Raw genomic sequence first — 23210 nt, 5'->3', positions numbered from 1 at the left:
TGACAGTGCTCACTGTGGCAGTGCCAATGGTTACAGTGCTCATGGTGGCAGTGTCCATGGTGGCAGTTCCCAAGATGACAGTGCTCATGGTGACATTTCCCATGGTAACAGAACTCAGGATGACAGTGTCCATGGTGACAGTGCCCATGGTGAGAGTGGCCATGTTGAAATTGCCCATGGTGACAGTGTTTATGGTGACACTGCCCATGGTGACTGTGCTCATGCTGGCGTTGAACAAGGTTGGAGTTCCCATGGTGAAATTCCTCATGGTGGCACTACCCATGATAATAGTGCTCATGGTGACAGTGTACATCATGAGAGTGCCCATGGTAACAATGCTCATGGTGAAACTGCCCATGGTGACAGTGCCCAAGGTGATATTCCCATGGTGACAGTGCTCATTTTGATAGTGCACACGGTGACAGTGCCCACAGTGACAGTGCTCATGGTGATAGTGTTAATGGAAATATTGCTCATGGTGACACGGCCCATGGTTATAGTGCTCACAGTGATAGTGCTCATGGTGACAGTTCCCAAGGTGACAGTGCCCACGGTGATAGTGCTCACGGTGACATTGCCCACGGTGACAGTGCTCATGGTGAGAGTTCGCATGGTGACAGTGCCCATGGTTACAGTGCTCATGGTCACACAACCCATGGTGACTGTGCTAAAGCTGGCGGTGTACATGGTTGGAGTTCCCATGGTGAAATTCCTCATGGTGGCACTGCCCATGATGATAGTGTTCATGGTGACAGTGTCCATGGTGACAGTGCCTATGGTGACAGTGTCCATTGTGATAGTGCTCTCGGTGATAGTGCCCTCAGTGACAGTTCTAATGGTGACAATTCCATGGTGACAGTGCCCATGATGACCGTGCTCATGGTGACAGTGCCCACGGTGACATTTCTCATGGTGAGAGTGCTCACGGTGACAGTGCCCTTGGTGATAGTCCCCATGGTAATAGTGGTCACGGTGACATGGCCCATGGTGATATTGTTCACGGTGACGCTGCCCATGGTGATAGTGCTCACGGTGACATTCCCATGGTTACAGTGCCCATGGTGATATTGCTCACGGTGACACTGCCCATGATGACAGTGCTCATGGTGACAATGCCCATTCTGACAATGCTCATAGTGACAGTGCTCACGGTGACAGTGCCCTTGATGATAGTACTCATGGTAATAGTGCTCACGGTGACAGTTCCCATGGTGACAGTGCTCACTGTGGCAGTGCCAATGGTTACAGTGCTCATGGTGGCAGTGTCCATGGTGGCAGTTCCCAAGATGACAGTGCTCATGGTGACATTTCCTATGGTAAGAGAGCTCATGATGACAGTGTCTATGGAGACAGTGCCCATGGTGACAGTGGCCATGTTGAAAGTGCCCATGGTGACACTGCTCATGGTGTCACTGCCCATGGTGACTATGCTCATGCTGGCTGTGTACATGCTTGGAGATCCCATGGTGAAACTCCTCACGGTGGCACTGCCCATAATGATAGTGCTCATGGTGACAATGTCCATGGTGACATTGCCTATGGTGACAGTTCCCATTGTGATAGTGCTCACGGTGATAGGGCCCACAGGGACAGTTCTAATGGTAACAGTTCCAATGGTGACAGTGCCCATGATGACAGTGCTTATGGTGACAGTGCCCACGGTGACAGTGCTCATGGTGACAGTGCTCATGGTGACAGTGCCCTTGGTGATAGTACCCATGGTAAAAGTGCTCATGGTGACATTGCCCATGGTGATATTGCTCATGGTGACACCGCCCATGGTGATAGTGCTCATGGTGATAGTGCTCATGGTGACAGTTCCCATGGTGACAGTGCCCATAGGGACAGTGCTCATGGTGACAGTTGCATTGGTGACAGTGCCCACGGTGACAGTGCTCATGGTGACAGAGCTCATGGTGACAGTGCCATTTATGATAGTGCTCATGGTGATAGTGCTCATAGTGATAGTGCTCATGGTGACAGTTCGCATGGTGACAGTGCCCATGTTGAAAGTGCCCATGGTGAGAGTGCTCATGGTGACACTGCCCATGGTGACAGTGCTCATGCTGGCGGTGTACATGGTTGGAGATGCCATGGTGAAATTCCTCATTGTGGCATTGCCCATGATGATAGTGCTCATGGTGACAGTGTCCATGGTAACAGTGCCCATGCTGAGAGCGCCCATGGTGACATTTCCCATGGTGACAGTGTTCATGGTAAGACTTACCATGGTGACACTGCTCATGTTCACAGTGCCCATGGTGACAGTGTCCATGGTCAACAGTGCCCATGGTGAGAGTGCCCATGGTGACAGTGCCCATGGTGACAGTGCTCATGGTGACAGTGCTCAAGGTGGCCATATCCATGGTGGGAATTCCCATGGTGAAAGTTCTCATGGTGGCAGTGCCCATGATGACAGTGCGCATTGTGACAGTGCACATGGTGAGAGTGCCCATGGTGACATTTCCCTTGGAGACAGTGCTTATGGTGAGAGTGGCCATGGTGACACTGGCCATGGTGACAGTGCTCATGGTGAGAGTTCCCATGGTGAAAGTGCTCATGTTGACAGTGCCCATGGTGACCGTTCCCATGGTGACAGTTCTCATGGTGATAGTGCTCATGGTGACAGTGCTCATGGGGACAGTGCACACGGTGACAGTGCCCACGGTGACAGTGCTCACGGTGATAGTGCTCATGGTGATATTGCCCATGGTAATAGTGCTCATGTTGACAGTGCCCATGGTGATATTGCTCATGGTGACACTACCCATGGTGATAGTGCTCACGGTGATAGTGCTCATGGTGACAGTTCCCATGGTGACAGTGCCCATAGTGACAGTGCTCATGGTGACAGTACCGACGGTGACAGTGCTCATGGTGACAGTGCTCAGGGTGAGAGTGCTCACGATGATAGTGCTCACGGTGACAGTTCCCTTGGTGATAGTGCCCATGGTGACACTGCCCATGGTGATATTGCTCACGGTGACACCGCCCATGGTAATAGTGCTCATGGTGATAGTTCTCACGTTGACAGTGCCTTTGGTGATAGTGCTAATGGTGACACTGCCCATGGTGACAGTTCACATGCTGATAGTGCCCATGTTGAAAGTTCCCACGGTGACAGTGCTCATGGTGATAATGCCCATGGTGACTGTGCTCATGCTGGTGGTGTACAGGGTTGGTGTTCCCATGTTGAAATTCCTCATGGTGGCACTGCCCATGATGATATTGTACATGGTAACAGTGTCCACGGTGACAGTGCCAATGGTGACAGTGCTCACGGTGACACTGCCCATGGTTACATTTCACAAGGTGACAGTGCCCATGTTGAAAGTGCTCATGGTGGCAGTGACCATGGTGACATTTCCCATGTTGACAGTGTCCATTGTGATAGTGCCCATGGTGACAGTGCCCATGGTGACAGTGCTCATGTTGACAGTGCCCATGGTGACAGTGCCCTTGGTGACAATACCCATAGTGACATTTCCAATTGTGACAGTCCTCATAGTGAGAGTTCCCATGGCGACAGTGCTGATGGATGACAGTGCTCATGTTGACAGTGCCCATGGGGACAATGCTGATGGATACAGTGTCCATGGTGATAGTGCTCCTCGGGACCGTGTAGATGGTTACAGTGCCCATGGTGACATTTTCCACAGTGACAGTGCCCATGGTGAGAGTGCCGATGGAGACAGTGTCCATAGTGACAGTTCCCATGGTGACACTTCCCATGGTGAACAGTGTCCATGGTGACATTTCCGATGGAGACAGTGCTCCTGGTGAGAGTTCCCATGCTGACAGTGCTCACGTTGACAGTGCCCATGGTGACAGTTCCCATGTTGACACTTCCCATGGTGATATTGCTCATGGTGACAATGCACATGGTGACATTGCCCACGGTGACAGTGCTCACGGTGATAGTGCTCATGGTAATAGTGCTCGTGTTGACACTACCGATGGTGACAGTGCACATGGTGACACTGCCCATAGTGACATTTCCCATGGTGACAGTGCTCATGGTGAGAGTTCCCATGGTGACAGTGCACATGGTGACAGTGCCCATGGTGATAGTGCTCACTGTGACAGTTCTCACTGTGGCAGTGCCAATGGTTACAGTACGCATGGTGACCTTTCCCATGGTGACAGTTCCCATGGTGATAGTGCTCACCGTGATAGTGCCAATGGTGACAGTTACCATGGGTACAGTGCCTATGGTGACAGTGCTCATGGTGACAGTGCCCACTGTGATATTGCTCAGGGTGGCAGTTCGCATGGTGACAGTGGCCATGATGACAGTGCTCATGGTGGCAATGCCCACAGTGACAGTGCTCATGGTGATAGTGCTCACGATGACAGTGCCTTTGGTGATAGTATCCATGGTAATAGTTCTCAATGTGACAGTGCCCATAGAGATAGTGCTCATGGTGATGGTGCTCATGGTAATAGTGCTCATGGTGACACTGCCCATGGTGACAGTGCCCATGGTGACACTGCCCATAGTGACATTTCCCATGGTGGCAGTGCTCATGGTGACAGTTCCCATGGTGACAGTGCTCATGGTGACAGTGCCCATGGTGACAGTGTCCATGGTGACAGTGCCTATGGTGAGAGTGCCCATGGTGACAGTGCCCATGGTGACAGTGTGCATGGTGACAGTGCTCATGTTGAAATTGCCCATGGTGAGAGTGCTCATGGTGAGAGTTTCCATGGTGACAATGTTCATGTTGACAATGCCCATGGAGACAGTGCTCATGTTGAAAACGCCCACGGTGACAGTGCTCATGGTTACAGTGCTCACAGTTACAGTGCCCATGGTGATAGTGCCCATAGTAATAGTGCTCACGGTGACAGCATCCATGTTGATATTGTTCATGGTGACACTACCCATGGTGATAGTGCTCATGGTGACAGTGCTCATGAAGACAGTTCCCATGGTTGCAGTGCCCATGGTGACATTGCCCACGGTGACAATGCTCATGGTGACAGTGCTCATGGTGATATTGCTCACGGTGATAGTGCTCACATTGACAATGCCCTTGGTGATAGTGCTCATGGTAATACTGCTCATGGTGATAGTGCTCATGGTGATAGTTCGTATGGTGACAGTGCCCATGTTGAAAGTCCCCATGATGGCAGTGCTCATGGTGACATTGCCCATGGTGACTGTGCTCATGCTGGCAGTGTACATGGTTGGAGTTCCCATGGTGAAATTCCTTATGGTGGCACTGCCCATGGTGACAGTGTTCATGGTGACAGTGTCCATGGTGACAGTGCCCATGATGACAGTGCTCATGGTGACAGTGCCCACGGTGACAGTGCTCATGGTGACAGTGCTCACGGTGACAGTGCCCTTGGTGATAATACCCATGTTAATAGTGCTCACAGTGACAGTGCCCATGGTGATTTTGCTCACGGTGACACTACCCATGGTGATAGTGCTCATGGTGATAGTGCTCATGGTGACAGTTCCCATGGTAACTGTGCCCATGGTGACAGTGCTCATGGCGACAGTGCCCACGGTGACTATGCTCATGGAGACAGTGCTCATGGTGATAGTGCTCATGGTGACAGTTCACATGGTGACAGAGCCCATGTTGAAAGTGCCCATGGTGACAGTGCTCATGGTGGCACTGCCCATGGTGACTGTGCTCATGCTTGCGGTGTACCTGGTTGGAATTCCGATGGTGAAATTCCTCATGGTAGCACTGCCCATAATGATAGTGCTCATGGTGACAGTGTCCATGATGACAGTGCCTATGGTGACAGTGCCCATTGTGATAGTGCTCATAGTGACAGTGCCCACTGTGACAGTGCTCAATGTGACAGTGCTCACGGTGACAGTGCCCTTTGTGATAGTGCTCATGGTGATAGTGCTCATGGTGACAGTTCGCATGGTGGCAGTGCCCATGTTGAAATTGCCGATGGTGACAGTACCCATGGTGAGAGTGCTCATGGTGAAGGTTCCCACTGTGACAGTGCTCATGGTGACAGGGCTCCTGGTGACAGTGCCCTTAGTGATAGTGCTCATGGTGACAGTTCGCATGGTGATAGTGCTCATGTTGACATTGCCCATGGTGACCGTTCCCATGGTGACAGTACCCATGGTGATAGTGCTCATGGTGACAGTGCTCATGGGGACAGTGCACATGGTGACAATGCCCACGATGACAGTGCTCACGGTGATAGTGCTCAAGGTGAAAGTGCCCATTGTAATAGTGCTCACCGTGACATTGCCCATGCTGATATTGCTCAAGGTAACACTGCCCATGGTGATAGTGCTCACGGTGATAGTGCTCATGGTGACAATGCCCTTGGTGATAGTGCTCATGGTGATAGTGTTCATGGTAATAGTGCTCATGGAGACAGTGCTCACGGTGACAGTGCCCATGGTGACACTGCCCATAATGACATTTCCCATGGTGACAGTGCTCATGGTGAGAGTTCCCATGGTGACAGTGCTCACGGTGACAATGCTCACTGTGGCAGAGCCAATGGTTACAGTGCTCATGGTGGCAGTGTCCATGGTGGCAGTTCCCAAGATGACAGTGCTCATGGTGACATTTCCCATGGAAACAGAGCTCATGATGACAGTGTCCATGGTGACAGTGTACATGGTGACAGTGGCCATGTTGAAAGTGCCCATGGTGACAGTGCTCAAGCTGGCGGTATACATGGCTGGAGTTCCCATGGTGAAATTCCTCATGGTTGCCCTGCCCATGATGATAGTGCTCATGGTGACAGTGTCCATCATGAGAGTGCCCATGGTGACAGTGCTCATGATGACCCTGCCCATGGTGACAGTGCCCATGGTGACATTTCCCATGGTGACAGTGCTCATGTTGACAGTGCACACGGTGACATTGCCCACGGTGACATTTCCCATGGTGACAGTGTTCATGGTGATATTGCTCACGGTCACAGGGCCCATGGTTATAGTCCTCACGGTGATAGTGCTCATGGTGACAGTTCCCATGGTGACAGTGCCCGCAGTGACTGTGCTCATGGTGACATTGCCCACGGTGACAGTGCTCATGGTGACAGTTCGCTTGGTGACACTGCCCATGGTGACTGTGCACATGGTGACACAGCCCATGGTGACTGTGCTAAAGCTGCCGATGTACATGGTTGGAGTTCCCATGGTGAAATTCCTCATGGTGGCACTGCCCATGATGATAGTGTTGATGGTGACAGTGTCCATGGTGACAGTGCCTATGGTGAGAGTGCCCATTGTGATAGTGGTCACGGTGACAGTGCCCTTCGTGATAGTATCCATGGTAATAGTGTTCACAGTGACACTGCCCATGGTGATAGTGCTCATGGTGACAGTGCTCATGGTGATAGTGTTCACGGTGATAGTGCTCATGGTGACAGTGCCCTTGGTGATAGTGCTCATGGTGATAGTGCTCATGGAGACATTTCACATGGTGACAGTGCTCATGTTGACAGTCCCCATGTTGACTGTGCTCATGCTGGCGGTGTACATGGTTGGTGTTACAATGGTGAAATTCCTTATGGTGGCACTGCCCATGATGATAGTGCTCATGGTGAAAGTGCCCATGGTGACAGTGTCCACGGTGACAGTGCCTATGGTGAGAGTGCCGATGTTGAAAGTGCCCATGGTGACAGTGCCCATGGTGACAGTGTCCATGGTGACAGTGCCTATGGTGAGAGTGCCCATGGTGACAGTGCCCATGGTGACGGTGCCCAAGGTGACAGTGCTCATGTTGACAGTGCCCACGATGACAATGCTCATGCTGAGAGTTTCCATGGTGACAGTGCTAACCTTAACAGTGTCCATGGTGACCGTTCCGGTGGTGACAGTTCCCATGGTGATAGTGCCCATGGTGACAGTGCTCATGGTGATAGTGCTCATGGTGACACGGCCCATGGTGAATGTGCTCATGCTGGCGGTGTACATGGTTGGAGTTCCCATGGTGAAATTCCTTATGGTGGCAATGCCCATGATGATAGTGCTCATGGTGAGAGTGTCCATGGTGACAATGCCTATGGTGACAGTGCCCATGGTGACATTTCCCATGGTGATAGTGCTCATGGTGAGAGTTCCCATGATGACAATGCTTATATTGACAATGCCCTTGGTGACAGTGCTCATCGTGACAGTGCCCACTGTGAAATTTCTCATGGTGACAGTGCTCACGGTGATAGTGCTCACGGTGATAGTGCTCACGCTGACAGTGCCCTTGGTGATAGTGCTCATGGTAATAGTGCTCACGGTGACGGTTCGCATGGTGACAGTGCCCATGATGAAAGTGCCCATGGTGGCAGTGCTCATTGTGACACTGCCCATGGTGAATGTGCTCATGCTGGCGTTGTACATGGTTGGAGTTCCCATGGTGAAATTCCTTATGGTGGCACTACCCATGATGATAGTGTTCATGGTGACAGTGTCCATGGTGACATTTCCCATGGTGACAGTGCTCATGGTGAGAGTTCTCATGTTGAGAGTGCTCAGGTTGACATTGCCCATGGTGACCCTTCCGATGGTGACAGTTCCCATGGTGATAGTGCTCATGGTGACAGTGCTCATGGTGACCGTGCACACGGTGACAATGCCCACAGTGACAATGCTCACGGTGATAGTGCTCATGGCGATAGTGACCATTGTAATAGTGCTCACCGTGACAGTGCCCATGTTGATATTGCTCATGGTGACACTGCCCATGGTGATAGTGCTCACGGTGATAGCGCTCAGGGTGACACTGCCCTTGGTGATAGTGCTCATGGTGATAGTGTTCATGGTAATAGTGTTCATGGTGACACTGCCCATGGTGACATAGCCCATGGTAACACTCCCGATAGTGACATTTCTTACGGTGACAGTGCTCATGGTGAGAGTTCCCATGGTGACAGTGCACATGGTGACAGTTCCCATGGTGACAGTGCTCACGGTGACCGTGCTCACTGTGGCAGTGCCAATGGTAACATTGTTCATGGTGGCAGTGTCCATGGTGGCGGTTTCCAAGATGACAGTGCTCATGGTGATATTTCCCATGGTAACAGAGTTCATGATGACAGTGCTCATGGTGACAGTTCGCATGGTGACAGTGCCCACTTTGAAAGTGCCCATGGTGACAGTACCCATGGTGACTGTGCCCATGGTGACAGTGCCCATGGTGACAGTGCTCATTGTGAGAATTGCCATGGTGACAGTGCTAATGTTGACATTGCCCATTGTGACCGTTCCCATGGTGACAGTTCCCAAGGTGATAGTGCTCATGGTGACAGTGCTATTGGTGACAGTGCACACGGTGAGAATGCCCACACTTACACTGCTCACGTTGATAGTGCCCATGGTGATAGTGCCAATTTTAATAGTGCTCATGGTGACCATGCCCATGTTGATGTTGCTCAAGGTGACACTTCCCATGGTGATAGTGCTCACGGTGATAGTGCTCATGGTGACACTGCCCTTGGTGATAGTGCTCATGGTGATAGTGCTCATGGTAATAGTGCTCATGTTTACGCTGCCCATGGTGACAGTGCCCATGGTGACACTGCCCAAAGTGACATTTCCCATGGTGACAGTGCTCATGGTGAGAGTTCCCATGGTGACAGTGCACATGGTGACAGTTTCGATGGTGACAGTGCTCATGGTGACAGTGCTCACTGTGGCAGTGCCAATGGTTACAGTGCTCATGGTGGCAGTGTCCATGGTGGCAGTTCCCAAGATGACAGTGCTCATGGTGACATTTCCCATGGTAACAGAACTCAGGATGACAGTGTCCATGGTGACAGTGCCCATGGTGAGAGTGGCCATGTTGAAATTGCCCATGGTGACAGTGTTTATGGTGACACTGCCCATGGTGACTGTGCTCATGCTGGCGTTGAACAAGGTTGGAGTTCCCATGGTGAAATTCCTCATGGTGGCACTACCCATGATAATAGTGCTCATGGTGACAGTGTACATCATGAGAGTGCCCATGGTAACAATGCTCATGGTGAAACTGCCCATGGTGACAGTGCCCAAGGTGATATTCCCATGGTGACAGTGCTCATTTTGATAGTGCACACGGTGACAGTGCCCACAGTGACAGTGCTCACGGTGATAGTGTTAATGGAAATATTGCTCATGGTGACACGGCCCATGGTTATAGTGCTCACAGTGATAGTGCTCATGGTGACAGTTCCCAAGGTGACAGTGCCCACGGTGATAGTGCTCACGGTGACATTGCCCACGGTGACAGTGCTCATGGTGAGAGTTCGCATGGTGACAGTGCCCATGGTTACAGTGCTCATGGTCACACAACCCATGGTGACTGTGCTAAAGCTGGCGGTGTACATGGTTGGAGTTCCCATGGTGAAATTCCTCATGGTGGCACTGCCCATGATGATAGTGTTCATGGTGACAGTGTCCATGGTGACAGTGCCTATGGTGACAGTGTCCATTGTGATAGTGCTCTCGGTGATAGTGCCCTCAGTGACAGTTCTAATGGTGACAATTCCATGGTGACAGTGCCCATGATGACCGTGCTCATGGTGACAGTGCCCACGGTGACATTTCTCATGGTGAGAGTGCTCACGGTGACAGTGCCCTTGGTGATAGTCCCCATGGTAATAGTGGTCACGGTGACATGGCCCATGGTGATATTGTTCACGGTGACGCTGCCCATGGTGATAGTGCTCACGGTGACATTCCCATGGTTACAGTGCCCATGGTGATATTGCTCACGGTGACACTGCCCATGATGACAGTGCTCATGGTGACAATGCCCATTCTGACAATGCTCATAGTGACAGTGCTCACGGTGACAGTGCCCTTGATGATAGTACTCATGGTAATAGTGCTCACGGTGACAGTTCCCATGGTGACAGTGCTCACTGTGGCAGTGCCAATGGTTACAGTGCTCATGGTGGCAGTGTCCATGGTGGCAGTTCCCAAGATGACAGTGCTCATGGTGACATTTCCTATGGTAAGAGAGCTCATGATGACAGTGTCTATGGAGACAGTGCCCATGGTGACAGTGGCCATGTTGAAAGTGCCCATGGTGACACTGCTCATGGTGTCACTGCCCATGGTGACTATGCTCATGCTGGCTGTGTACATGCTTGGAGATCCCATGGTGAAACTCCTCACGGTGGCACTGCCCATAATGATAGTGCTCATGGTGACAATGTCCATGGTGACATTGCCTATGGTGACAGTTCCCATTGTGATAGTGCTCACGGTGATAGGGCCCACAGGGACAGTTCTAATGGTAACAGTTCCAATGGTGACAGTGCCCATGATGACAGTGCTTATGGTGACAGTGCCCACGGTGACAGTGCTCATGGTGACAGTGCTCATGGTGACAGTGCCCTTGGTGATAGTACCCATGGTAAAAGTGCTCATGGTGACATTGCCCATGGTGATATTGCTCATGGTGACACCGCCCATGGTGATAGTGCTCATGGTGATAGTGCTCATGGTGACAGTTCCCATGGTGACAGTGCCCATAGGGACAGTGCTCATGGTGACAGTTGCATTGGTGACAGTGCCCACGGTGACAGTGCTCATGGTGACAGAGCTCATGGTGACAGTGCCATTTATGATAGTGCTCATGGTGATAGTGCTCATAGTGATAGTGCTCATGGTGACAGTTCGCATGGTGACAGTGCCCATGTTGAAAGTGCCCATGGTGAGAGTGCTCATGGTGACACTGCCCATGGTGACAGTGCTCATGCTGGCGGTGTACATGGTTGGAGATGCCATGGTGAAATTCCTCATTGTGGCATTGCCCATGATGATAGTGCTCATGGTGACAGTGTCCATGGTAACAGTGCCCATGCTGAGAGCGCCCATGGTGACATTTCCCATGGTGACAGTGTTCATGGTAAGACTTACCATGGTGACACTGCTCATGTTCACAGTGCCCATGGTGACAGTGTCCATGGTCAACAGTGCCCATGGTGAGAGTGCCCATGGTGACAGTGCCCATGGTGACAGTGCTCATGGTGACAGTGCTCAAGGTGGCCATATCCATGGTGGGAATTCCCATGGTGAAAGTTCTCATGGTGGCAGTGCCCATGATGACAGTGCGCATTGTGACAGTGCACATGGTGAGAGTGCCCATGGTGACATTTCCCTTGGAGACAGTGCTTATGGTGAGAGTGGCCATGGTGACACTGGCCATGGTGACAGTGCTCATGGTGAGAGTTCCCATGGTGAAAGTGCTCATGTTGACAGTGCCCATGGTGACCGTTCCCATGGTGACAGTTCTCATGGTGATAGTGCTCATGGTGACAGTGCTCATGGGGACAGTGCACACGGTGACAGTGCCCACGGTGACAGTGCTCACGGTGATAGTGCTCATGGTGATATTGCCCATGGTAATAGTGCTCATGTTGACAGTGCCCATGGTGATATTGCTCATGGTGACACTACCCATGGTGATAGTGCTCACGGTGATAGTGCTCATGGTGACAGTTCCCATGGTGACAGTGCCCATAGTGACAGTGCTCATGGTGACAGTACCGACGGTGACAGTGCTCATGGTGACAGTGCTCAGGGTGAGAGTGCTCACGATGATAGTGCTCACGGTGACAGTTCCCTTGGTGATAGTGCCCATGGTGACACTGCCCATGGTGATATTGCTCACGGTGACACCGCCCATGGTAATAGTGCTCATGGTGATAGTTCTCACGTTGACAGTGCCTTTGGTGATAGTGCTAATGGTGACACTGCCCATGGTGACAGTTCACATGCTGATAGTGCCCATGTTGAAAGTTCCCACGGTGACAGTGCTCATGGTGATAATGCCCATGGTGACTGTGCTCATGCTGGTGGTGTACAGGGTTGGTGTTCCCATGTTGAAATTCCTCATGGTGGCACTGCCCATGATGATATTGTACATGGTAACAGTGTCCACGGTGACAGTGCCAATGGTGACAGTGCTCACGGTGACACTGCCCATGGTTACATTTCACAAGGTGACAGTGCCCATGTTGAAAGTGCTCATGGTGGCAGTGACCATGGTGACATTTCCCATGTTGACAGTGTCCATTGTGATAGTGCCCATGGTGACAGTGCCCATGGTGACAGTGCTCATGTTGACAGTGCCCATGGTGACAGTGCCCTTGGTGACAATACCCATAGTGACATTTCCAATTGTGACAGTCCTCATAGTGAGAGTTCCCATGGCGACAGTGCTGATGGATGACAGTGCTCATGTTGACAGTGCCCATGGGGACAATGCTGATGGATACAGTGTCCATGGTGATAGTGCTCCTCGGGACCGTGTAGATGGTTACAGTGCCCATGGTGACATTTTCCACAGTGACAGTGCCCATGGTGAGAGTGCCGATGGAGACAGTGTCCATAGTGACAGTTCCCATGGTGACACTTCCCATGGTGAACAGTGTCCATGGTGACATTTCCGATGGAGACAGTGCTCCTGGTGAGAGTTCCCATGCTGACAGTGCTCACGTTGACAGTGCCCATGGTGACAGTTCCCATGTTGACACTTCCCATGGTGATATTGCTCATGGTGACAATGCACATGGTGACATTGCCCACGGTGACAGTGCTCACGGTGATAGTGCTCATGGTAATAGTGCTCGTGTTGACACTACCGATGGTGACAGTGCACATGGTGACACTGCCCATAGTGACATTTCCCATGGTGACAGTGCTCATGGTGAGAGTTCCCATGGTGACAGTGCACATGGTGACAGTGCCCATGGTGATAGTGCTCACTGTGACAGTTCTCACTGTGGCAGTGCCAATGGTTACAGTACGCATGGTGACCTTTCCCATGGTGACAGTTCCCATGGTGATAGTGCTCACCGTGATAGTGCCAATGGTGACAGTTACCATGGGTACAGTGCCTATGGTGACAGTGCTCATGGTGACAGTGCCCACTGTGATATTGCTCAGGGTGGCAGTTCGCATGGTGACAGTGGCCATGATGACAGTGCTCATGGTGGCAATGCCCACAGTGACAGTGCTCATGGTGATAGTGCTCACGATGACAGTGCCTTTGGTGATAGTATCCATGGTAATAGTTCTCAATGTGACAGTGCCCATAGAGATAGTGCTCATGGTGATGGTGCTCATGGTAATAGTGCTCATGGTGACACTGCCCATGGTGACAGTGCCCATGGTGACACTGCCCATAGTGACATTTCCCATGGTGGCAGTGCTCATGGTGACAGTTCCCATGGTGACAGTGCTCATGGTGACAGTGCCCATGGTGACAGTGTCCATGGTGACAGTGCCTATGGTGAGAGTGCCCATGGTGACAGTGCCCATGGTGACAGTGTGCATGGTGACAGTGCTCATGTTGAAATTGCCCATGGTGAGAGTGCTCATGGTGAGAGTTTCCATGGTGACAATGTTCATGTTGACAATGCCCATGGAGACAGTGCTCATGTTGAAAACGCCCACGGTGACAGTGCTCATGGTTACAGTGCTCACAGTTACAGTGCCCATGGTGATAGTGCCCATAGTAATAGTGCTCACGGTGACAGCATCCATGTTGATATTGTTCATGGTGACACTACCCATGGTGATAGTGCTCATGGTGACAGTGCTCATGAAGACAGTTCCCATGGTTGCAGTGCCCATGGTGACATTGCCCACGGTGACAATGCTCATGGTGACAGTGCTCATGGTGATATTGCTCACGGTGATAGTGCTCACATTGACAATGCCCTTGGTGATAGTGCTCATGGTAATACTGCTCATGGTGATAGTGCTCATGGTGATAGTTCGTATGGTGACAGTGCCCATGTTGAAAGTCCCCATGATGGAAGTGCTCATGGTGACATTGCCCATGGTGACTGTGCTCATGCTGGCAGTGTACATGGTTGGAGTTCCCATGGTGAAATTCCTTATGGTGGCACTGCCCATGGTGACAGTGTTCATGGTGACAGTGTCCATGGTGACAGTGCCCATGATGACAGTGCTCATGGTGACAGTGCCCACGGTGACAGTGCTCATGGTGACAGTGCTCACGGTGACAGTGCCCTTGGTGATAATACCCATGTTAATAGTGCTCACAGTGACAGTGCCCATGGTGATTTTGCTCACGGTGACACTACCCATGGTGATAGTGCTCATGGTGATAGTGCTCATGGTGACAGTTCCCATGGTAACTGTGCCCATGGTGACAGTGCTCATGGCGACAGTGCCCACGGTGACTATGCTCATGGAGACAGTGCTCATGGTGATAGTGCTCATGGTGACAGTTCACATGGTGACAGAGCCCATGTTGAAAGTGCCCATGGTGACAGTGCTCATGGTGGCACTGCCCATGGTGACTGTGCTCATGCTTGCGGTGTACCTGGTTGGAATTCCGATGGTGAAATTCCTCATGGTAGCACTGCCCATAATGATAGTGCTCATGGTGACAGTGTCCATGATGACAGTGCCTATGGTGACAGTGCCCATTGTGATAGTGCTCATAGTGACAGTGCCCACTGTGACAGTGCTCAATGTGACAGTGCTCACGGTGACAGTGCCCTTTGTGATAGTGCTCATGGTGATAGTGCTCATGGTGACAGTTCGCATGGTGGCAGTGCCCATGTTGAAATTGCCGATGGTGACAGTACCCATGGTGAGAGTGCTCATGGTGAAGGTTCCCACTGTGACAGTGCTCATGGTGACAGGGCTCATGGTGACAGTGCCCTTAGTGATAGTGCTCATGGTGACAGTTCGCATGGTGATAGTGCTCATGTTGACATTGCCCATGGTGACCGTTCCCATGGTGACAGTACCCATGGTGATAGTGCTCATGGTGACAGTGCTCATGGGGACAGTGCACATGGTGACAATGCCCACGATGACAGTGCTCACGGTGATAGTGCTCAAGGTGAAAGTGCCCATTGTAATAGTGCTCACCGTGACATTGCCCATGCTGATATTGCTCAAGGTAACACTGCCCATGGTGATAGTGCTCACGGTGATAGTGCTCATGGTGACAATGCCCTTGGTGATAGTGCTCATGGTGATAGTGTTCATGGTAATAGTGCTCATGGAGACAGTGCTCACGGTGACAGTGCCCATGGTGACACTGCCCATAATGACATTTCCCATGGTGACAGTGCTCATGGTGAGAGTTCCCATGGTGACAGTGCTCACGGTGACAATGCTCACTGTGGCAGAGCCAATGGTTACAGTGCTCATGGTGGCAGTGTCCATGGTGGCAGTTCCCAAGATGACAGTGCTCATGGTGACATTTCCCATGGAAACAGAGCTCATGATGACAGTGTCCATGGTGACAGTGTACATGGTGACAGTGGCCATGTTGAAAGTGCCCATGGTGACAGTGCTCAAGCTGGCGGTATACATGGCTGGAGTTCCCATGGTGAAATTCCTCATGGTTGCCCTGCCCATGATGATAGTGCTCATGGTGACAGTGTCCATCATGAGAGTGCCCATGGTGACAGTGCTCATGATGACCCTGCCCATGGTGACAGTGCCCATGGTGACATTTCCCATGGTGACAGTGCTCATGTTGACAGTGCACACGGTGACATTGCCCACGGTGACATTTCCCATGGTGACAGTGTTCATGGTGATATTGCTCACGGTCACAGGGCCCATGGTTATAGTCCTCACGGTGATAGTGCTCATGGTGACAGTTCCCATGGTGACAGTGCCCGCAGTGACTGTGCTCATGGTGACATTGCCCACGGTGACAGTGCTCATGGTGACAGTTCGCTTGGTGACACTGCCCATGGTGACTGTGCACATGGTGACACAGCCCATGGTGACTGTGCTAAAGCTGCCGATGTACATGGTTGGAGTTCCCATGGTGAAATTCCTCATGGTGGCACTGCCCATGATGATAGTGTTGATGGTGACAGTGTCCATGGTGACAGTGCCTATGGTGAGAGTGCCCATTGTGATAGTGGTCACGGTGACAGTGCCCTTCGTGATAGTATCCATGGTAATAGTGTTCACAGTGACACTGCCCATGGTGATAGTGCTCATGGTGACAGTGCTCATGGTGATAGTGTTCACGGTGATAGTGCTCATGGTGACAGTGCCCTTGGTGATAGTGCTCATGGTGATAGTGCTCATGGAGACATTTCACATGGTGACAGTGCTCATGTTGACAGTCCCCATGTTGACTGTGCTCATGCTGGCGGTGTACATGGTTGGTGTTACAATGGTGAAATTCCTTATGGTGGCACTGCCCATGATGATAGTGCTCATGGTGAAAGTGCCCATGGTGACAGTGTCCACGGTGACAGTGCCTATGGTGAGAGTGCCGATGTTGAAAGTGCCCATGGTGACAGTGCCCATGGTGACAGTGTCCATGGTGACAGTGCCTATGGTGAGAGTGCCCATGGTGACAGTGCCCATGGTGACGGTGCCCAAGGTGACAGTGCTCATGTTGACAGTGCCCACGATGACAATGCTCATGCTGAGAGTTTCCATGGTGACAGTGCTAACCTTAACAGTGTCCATGGTGACCGTTCCGGTGGTGACAGTTCCCATGGTGATAGTGCCCATGGTGACAGTGCTCATGGTGATAGTGCTCATGGTGACACGGCCCATGGTGAATGTGCTCATGCTGGCGGTGTACATGGTTGGAGTTCCCATGGTGAAATTCCTTATGGTGGCAATGCCCATGATGATAGTGCTCATGGTGAGAGTGTCCATGGTGACAATGCCTATGGTGACAGTGCCCATGGTGACATTTCCCATGGTGATAGTGCTCATGGTGAGAGTTCCCATGATGACAATGCTTATATTGACAATGCCCTTGGTGACAGTGCTCATCGTGACAGTGCCCACTGTGAAATTTCTCATGGTGACAGTGCTCACGGTGATAGTGCTCACGCTGACAGTGCCCTTGGTGATAGTGCTCATGGTAATAGTGCTCACGGTGACGGTTCGCATGGTGACAGTGCCCATGATGAAAGTGCCCATGGTGGCAGTGCTCATTGTGACACTGCCCATGGTGAATGTGCTCATGCTGGCGTTGTACATGGTTGGAGTTCCCATGGTGAAATTCCTTATGGTGGCACTACCCATGATGATAGTGTTCATGGTGACAGTGTCCATGGTGACATTTCCCATGGTGACAGTGCTCATGGTGAGAGTTCTCATGTTGAGAGTGCTCAGGTTGACATTGCCCATGGTGACCCTTCCGATGGTGACAGTTCCCATGGTGATAGTGCTCATGGTGACAGTGCTCATGGTGACCGTGCACACGGTGACAATGCCCACAGTGACAATGCTCACGGTGATAGTGCTCATGGCGATAGTGACCATTGTAATAGTGCTCACCGTGACAGTGCCCATGTTGATATTGCTCATGGTGACACTGCCCATGGTGATAGTGCTCACGGTGATAGCGCTCAGGGTGACACTGCCCTTGGTGATAGTGCTCATGGTGATAGTGTTCATGGTAATAGTGTTCATGGTGACACTGCCCATGGTGACATAGCCCATGGTAACACTCCCGATAGTGACATTTCTTACGGTGACAGTGCTCATGGTGAGAGTTCCCATGGTGACAGTGCACATGGTGACAGTTCCCATGGTGACAGTGCTCACGGTGACCGTGCTCACTGTGGCAGTGCCAATGGTAACATTGTTCATGGTGGCAGTGTCCATGGTGGCGGTTTCCAAGATGACAGTGCTCATGGTGATATTTCCCATGGTAACAGAGTTCATGATGACAGTGCTCATGGTGACAGTTCGCATGGTGACAGTGCCCACTTTGAAAGTGCCCATGGTGACAGTACCCATGGTGACTGTGCCCATGGTGACAGTGCCCATGGTGACAGTGCTCATTGTGAGAATTGCCATGGTGACAGTGCTAATGTTGACATTGCCCATTGTGACCGTTCCCATGGTGACAGTTCCCAAGGTGATAGTGCTCATGGTGACAGTGCTATTGGTGACAGTGCACACGGTGAGAATGCCCACACTTACACTGCTCACGTTGATAGTGCCCATGGTGATAGTGCCAATTTTAATAGTGCTCATGGTGACCGTGCCCATGTTGATGTTGCTCAAGGTGACACTTCCCATGGTGATAGTGCTCACGGTGATAGTGCTCATGGTGACACTGCCCTTGGTGATAGTGCTCATGGTGATAGTGCTCATGGTAATAGTGCTCATGTTTACGCTGCCCATGGTGACAGTGCCCATGGTGACACTGCCCAAAGTGACATTTCCCATGGTGACAGTGCTCATGGTGAGAGTTCCCATGGTGACAGTGCACATGGTGACAGTTTCGATGGTGACAGTGCTCATGGTGACAGTGCTCACTGTGGCAGTGCCAATGGTTACAGTGCTCATGGTGGCAGTGTCCATGGTGGCAGTTCCCAAGATGACAGTGCTCATGGTGACATTTCCCATGGTAACAGAACTCAGGATGACAGTGTCCATGGTGACAGTGCCCATGGTGAGAGTGGCCATGTTGAAATTGCCCATGGTGACAGTGTTTATGGTGACACTGCCCATGGTGACTGTGCTCATGCTGGCGTTGAACAAGGTTGGAGTTCCCATGGTGAAATTCCTCATGGTGGCACTACCCATGATAATAGTGCTCATGGTGACAGTGTACATCATGAGAGTGCCCATGGTAACAATGCTCATGGTGAAACTGCCCATGGTGACAGTGCCCAAGGTGATATTCCCATGGTGACAGTGCTCATTTTGATAGTGCACACGGTGACAGTGCCCACAGTGACAGTGCTCACGGTGATAGTGTTAATGGAAATATTGCTCATGGTGACACGGCCCATGGTTATAGTGCTCACAGTGATAGTGCTCATGGTGACAGTTCCCAAGGTGACAGTGCCCACGGTGATAGTGCTCACGGTGACAGTGCTCATGGTGAGAGTTCGCATGGTGACAGTGCCCATGGTTACAGTGCTCATGGTCACACAACCCATGGTGACTGTGCTAAAGCTGGCGGTGTACATGGTTGGAGTTCCCATGGTGAAATTCCTCATGGTGGCACTGCCCATGATGATAGTGTTCATGGTGACAGTGTCCATGGTGACAGTGCCTATGGTGACAGTGTCCATTGTGATAGTGCTCTCGGTGATAGTGCCCTCAGTGACAGTTCTAATGGTGACAATTCCATGGTGACAGTGCCCATGATGACCGTGCTCATGGTGACAGTGCCCACGGTGACATTTCTCATGGTGAGAGTGCTCACGGTGACAGTGCCCTTGGTGATAGTCCCCATGGTAATAGTGGTCACGGTGACATGGCCCATGGTGATATTGTTCACGGTGACGCTGCCCATGGTGATAGTGCTCACGGTGACATTCCCATGGTTACAGTGCCCATGGTGATATTGCTCACGGTGACACTGCCCATGATGACAGTGCTCATGGTGACAATGCCCATTCTGACAATGCTCATAGTGACAGTGCTCACGGTGACAGTGCCCTTGATGATAGTACTCATGGTAATAGTGCTCACGGTGACAGTTCCCATGGTGACAGTGCTCACTGTGGCAGTGCCAATGGTTACAGTGCTCATGGTGGCAGTGTCCATGGTGGCAGTTCCCAAGATGACAGTGCTCATGGTGACATTTCCTATGGTAAGAGAGCTCATGATGACAGTGTCTATGGAGACAGTGCCCATGGTGACAGTGGCCATGTTGAAAGTGCCCATGGTGACACTGCTCATGGTGTCACTGCCCATGGTGACTATGCTCATGCTGGCTGTGTACATGCTTGGAGATCCCATGGTGAAACTCCTCACGGTGGCACTGCCCATAATGATAGTGCTCATGGTGACAATGTCCATGGTGACATTGCCTATGGTGACAGTTCCCATTGTGATAGTGCTCACGGTGATAGGGCCCACAGGGACAGTTCTAATGGTAACAGTTCCAATGGTGACAGTGCCCATGATGACAGTGCTTATGGTGACAGTGCCCACGGTGACAGTGCTCATGGTGACAGTGCTCATGGTGACAGTGCCCTTGGTGATAGTACCCATGGTAAAAGTGCTCATGGTGACATTGCCCATGGTGATATTGCTCATGGTGACACCGCCCATGGTGATAGTGCTCATGGTGATAGTGCTCATGGTGACAGTTCCCATGGTGACAGTGCCCATAGGGACAGTGCTCATGGTGACAGTTGCATTGGTGACAGTGCCCACGGTGACAGTGCTCATGGTGACAGAGCTCATGGTGACAGTGCCATTTATGATAGTGCTCATGGTGATAGTGCTCATAGTGATAGTGCTCATGGTGACAGTTCGCATGGTGACAGTGCCCATGTTGAAAGTGCCCATGGTGAGAGTGCTCATGGTGACACTGCCCATGGTGACAGTGCTCATGCTGGCGGTGTACATGGTTGGAGATGCCATGGTGAAATTCCTCATTGTGGCATTGCCCATGATGATAGTGCTCATGGTGACAGTGTCCATGGTAACAGTGCCCATGCTGAGAGCGCCCATGGTGACATTTCCCATGGTGACAGTGTTCATGGTAAGACTTACCATGGTGACACTGCTCATGTTCACAGTGCCCATGGTGACAGTGTCCATGGTCAACAGTGCCCATGGTGAGAGTGCCCATGGTGACAGTGCCCATGGTGACAGTGCTCATGGTGACAGTGCTCAAGGTGGCCATATCCATGGTGGGAATTCCCATGGTGAAAGTTCTCATGGTGGCAGTGCCCATGATGACAGTGCGCATTGTGACAGTGCACATGGTGAGAGTGCCCATGGTGACATTTCCCTTGGAGACAGTGCTTATGGTGAGAGTGGCCATGGTGACACTGGCCATGGTGACAGTGCTCATGGTGAGAGTTCCCATGGTGAAAGTGCTCATGTTGACAGTGCCCATGGTGACCGTTCCCATGGTGACAGTTCTCATGGTGATAGTGCTCATGGTGACAGTGCTCATGGGGACAGTGCACACGGTGACAGTGCCCACGGTGACAGTGCTCACGGTGATAGTGCTCATGGTGATATTGCCCATGGTAATAGTGCTCATGTTGACAGTGCCCATGGTGATATTGCTCATGGTGACACTACCCATGGTGATAGTGCTCACGGTGATAGTGCTCATGGTGACAGTTCCCATGGTGACAGTGCCCATAGTGACAGTGCTCATGGTGACAGTACCGACGGTGACAGTGCTCATGGTGATAGTGCTCAGGGTGAGAGTGCTCACGATGATAGTGCTCACGGTGACAGTTCCCTTGGTGATAGTGCCCATGGTGACACTGCCCATGGTGATATTGCTCACGGTGACACCGCCCATGGTAATAGTGCTCATGGTGATAGTTCTCACGTTGACAGTGCCTTTGGTGATAGTGCTAATGGTGACACTGCCCATGGTGACAGTTCACATGCTGATAGTGCCCATGTTGAAAGTTCCCACGGTGACAGTGCTCATGGTGATAATGCCCATGGTGACTGTGCTCATGCTGGTGGTGTACAGGGTTGGTGTTCCCATGTTGAAATTCCTCATGGTGGCACTGCCCATGATGATATTGTACATGGTAACAGTGTCCACGGTGACAGTGCCAATGGTGACAGTGCTCACGGTGACACTGCCCATGGTTACATTTCACAAGGTGACAGTGCCCATGTTGAAAGTGCTCATGGTGGCAGTGACCATGGTGACATTTCCCATGTTGACAGTGTCCATTGTGATAGTGCCCATGGTGACAGTGCCCATGGTGACAGTGCTCATGTTGACAGTGCCCATGGTGACAGTGCCCTTGGTGACAATACCCATAGTGACATTTCCAATTGTGACAGTCCTCATAGTGAGAGTTCCCATGGCGACAGTGCTGATGGATGACAGTGCTCATGTTGACAGTGCCCATGGGGACAATGCTGATGGATACAGTGTCCATGGTGATAGTGCTCCTCGGGACCGTGTAGATGGTTACAGTGCCCATGGTGACATTTTCCACAGTGACAGTGCCCATGGTGAGAGTGCCGATGGAGACAGTGTCCATAGTGACAGTTCCCATGGTGACACTTCCCATGGTGAACAGTGTCCATGGTGACATTTCCGATGGAGACAGTGCTCCTGGTGAGAGTTCCCATGCTGACAGTGCTCACGTTGACAGTGCCCATGGTGACAGTTCCCATGTTGACACTTCCCATGGTGATATTGCTCATGGTGACAATGCACATGGTGACATTGCCCACGGTGACAGTGCTCACGGTGATAGTGCTCATGGTAATAGTGCTCGTGTTGACACTACCGATGGTGACAGTGCACATGGTGACACTGCCCATAGTGACATTTCCCATGGTGACA

This window comes from Balaenoptera ricei, chromosome 16 (assembly GCF_028023285.1).
Source record: "Balaenoptera ricei isolate mBalRic1 chromosome 16, mBalRic1.hap2, whole genome shotgun sequence".
NCBI classification, from domain to species: Eukaryota; Metazoa; Chordata; class Mammalia; order Artiodactyla; family Balaenopteridae; genus Balaenoptera; species Balaenoptera ricei.
The sequence above is the reverse complement of the archived record's forward strand: the minus strand, read 5'-3'. Positions refer to the sequence as shown.